The sequence below is a fragment of the Scyliorhinus torazame genome, chromosome 13, assembly GCF_047496885.1.
Source record: "Scyliorhinus torazame isolate Kashiwa2021f chromosome 13, sScyTor2.1, whole genome shotgun sequence".
Taxonomy (NCBI): domain Eukaryota; kingdom Metazoa; phylum Chordata; class Chondrichthyes; order Carcharhiniformes; family Scyliorhinidae; genus Scyliorhinus; species Scyliorhinus torazame.
The window spans coordinates 22,432,932-22,435,715 of record NC_092719.1 but is presented as its reverse complement, the minus strand read 5'-3'; positions in this window follow the sequence as shown (position 1 = coordinate 22,435,715).

The following is a 2,784-nucleotide window of genomic DNA, read 5'->3' as shown; positions in this document are numbered from 1 at the left end:
AGAGAGGGGAGTGTGAGTGTTTGAGTGAAAGGGGAGTGTGTGTGTTGGAGAGAGAGGGGAGTGTGAGTGTTTCAGAGAGAGGGGAGTGTGTGTGTTTGAGAGAGAGGGGAGTGTGAGTGTTTCAGAGAGAGGGGAGTGTGAGTGTTTCAGAGAGAGGGGAGTGTGTGTGTTTGAGAGAGAGGGGAGAGTGTGTGTTTGAGAGAGAGGGGAGTGTGAGTGTTTGAGAGAGAGGGGAGAGTGTGTGTTTGAGAGAGAGGGGAGTGTGAGTGTTTGAGAGAGAGGGGAGTGTGTGTGTTTGAGAGAGAGGGGAGTGTGAGTGTTTGAGAGAGAGGGGAGTGTGTGTGTTTGAGAGAGAGGGGAGAGTGAGTGTTTGAGAGAGAGGGGAGTGTGAGTGTTTCAGAGAGAGGGGAGTGTGTGTGTTTGAGAGGGAGGGGAGAGTGTGTGTTTGAGAGAGAGGGGAGTGTGAGTGTTTGAGAGAGAGGGGGAGTGTGTGTGTTTGAGAGAGAGGGGAGAGTGTGTGTTTGAGAGAGAGGGGAGTGTGAGTGTTTCAGAGAGAGGGGAGTGTGTGTGTTTGAGAGGGAGGGGAGAGTGTGTGTTTGAGAGAGAGGGGAGTGTGAGTGTATGAGAGAGAGGGGAGAGTGTGTGTTTGAGAGAGAGGGGAGTGTGAGTGTTTGAGAGAGAGGGGAGAGTGTGTGTTTGAGAGAGAGGGGAGTGTGAGTGTTTCCGAGAGAGGGGAGTGTGTGTGTTTGAGAGAGAGGGGAGTGTGTGTGTTTGAGAGAGAGGGGAGAGTGTGTGTTTGAGAGAGAGGGGAGTGTGAGTGTTTGAGAGAGAGGGGAGTGTGAGTGTTTGAGAGAGAGGGGAGTGTGTGTGTTGGAGAGAGAGGGGAGAGTGTGTTTGAGAGAGAGGGGAGTGTGAGTGTTTCAGAGAGAGGGGAGTGTGTGTGTTTGAGAGAGAGGGGAGAGTGTGTGTTTGAGAGAGAGGGTAGTGTGAGTGTTTGAGAGAGAGGGGAGTGTGAGTGTTTGAGAGAGAGGGGAGAGTGAGTGTTTGACAGAGAGGGGAGTGTGTGTGTTTGAGAGAGAGGGGAGAGTGTGTGTTTGAGAGAGAGGGGAGTGTGAGTGTTTCAGAGAGAGGGGAGTGTGTGTGTTTGAGAGAGAGGGGAGAGTGTGTGTTTGAGAGAGAGGGGAGTGTGAGTGTTTGAGAGAGAGGGGAGTGTGAGTGTTTGAGAGAGAGGGGAGAGTGTGTGTTTGAGAGATTTGGTAAACCGCTGTTGAACCTGCATTAGGTGTTGTACGGTAGGACCTGTACTACAGGTTCGCCGGTAGTCCCTGCCTGCTGGCTCCTCCCAGGAGGCGGGGTATAAATATGCGTGTCCTCCAGCTAGCAGCCATTTCGCCAGCTGCTGTGGGAGGCCACACAGCTGATAGCAATAAAGCCTCAGTTGGATTCAACTAACGTCTTTGTCCAATTGATCGTGCCTCAATTTATTGCTGTCAGTTTTGAAGGATGGACCTCCGTATCAAACCGGATCGCCTGCAGCTGGATCCGCACTCAAGCGACGCCAGAAAGGACTTCCAGCACTGGCTAGCTTGCTTCGAGGCGTATATCAACACGGCGCCAACTCCTGTTCTGGAGGCTCAGAAGATTCAGATTTTATATTCCAGGTTGAGCTCCAAAGTCTTTCCGTTAATCCAGGACATGCCGAACTACGCCGAAGCCATGACTCGACTCAAGGACAACTACGCACAGAAAACGAACACGCTCTTCGCCAGGCACGCACTCGCCATTCGCTCTCAACTCCCTGGTGAGTCCATAGAAGACTTCTGGCGGGCCCTAATGCCACTCGTCTGGGACTGTGACTGTCAGGCCGTTACGGCCACGGAACACTCAGACCTCCTTATGCGGGACCCTTTTGTGACTGGAATTGGGTCAGATCTCATACGCCAGCGGGTCCTAGAAGGGGCCACGCGCGACCTCGCAGAGACAAAAACGCTAGCGCTCACCATGACGATTGCCATGTGCAATGTCCAGTCCTACACCTCCAACCGCGCGGCCCACCCCTCCTACACTTCGTGGACCCCACAGACAGCCGCCCCAGCAGGGGCGCTGGCCACCCAATACGTCTGCGCTGCACGCCAGCCAGCGAACCCCGGGGGGCCCCGATGCTATTTTTGCGGCCAACAGACGCACCCCACCAACGCTGCCCGGCCCGCGCTGTCCTTTGTAAAGCCTGCGGGAAGAAAGGCCTCTTCGCCACGGTGTGCCAGGCCCCACTCAGTAGTCGCTATTGCCCCCACCCCCCTTTGGTCACACCGCCACCCCCCCCCCCCTCAGACCACATGCGGCCAGTGGGCGCCGCATCTTCCCCTCCACGCAACATGTGCGTTTCATGAGCGCCGCCATCTTGTTCCACCCCCGCAACGTGCGTTCCTTGGCACCGCCATTTTGGAACCCTCAAGATCTTCGGGCTCCGCCATCTTGTTTACCCCTCAGCACATGGGCACCACCAGCGTTCCAGGACCCAGGCTCACCAGCCGCCCCATTACCCGACGACCAACCAAGACTCGCCTCCATGTCAATCGACCAGTCTCAGCCGCATAACCTGCCCAACGCATCCACCAACGTGAAAGTCGACGGACATGTAACCTCCTGCCTGCTGGACTCCAGGAACACTGAAAGCCTCATACACCCGGATACGGTAAGGCGCTGCTCCCTCACGATACACCCCGCCAACCAAAAAATCTCCCTGGCCTCCGGATCCCATTGCGTAGCGATCCGGGGGTACTG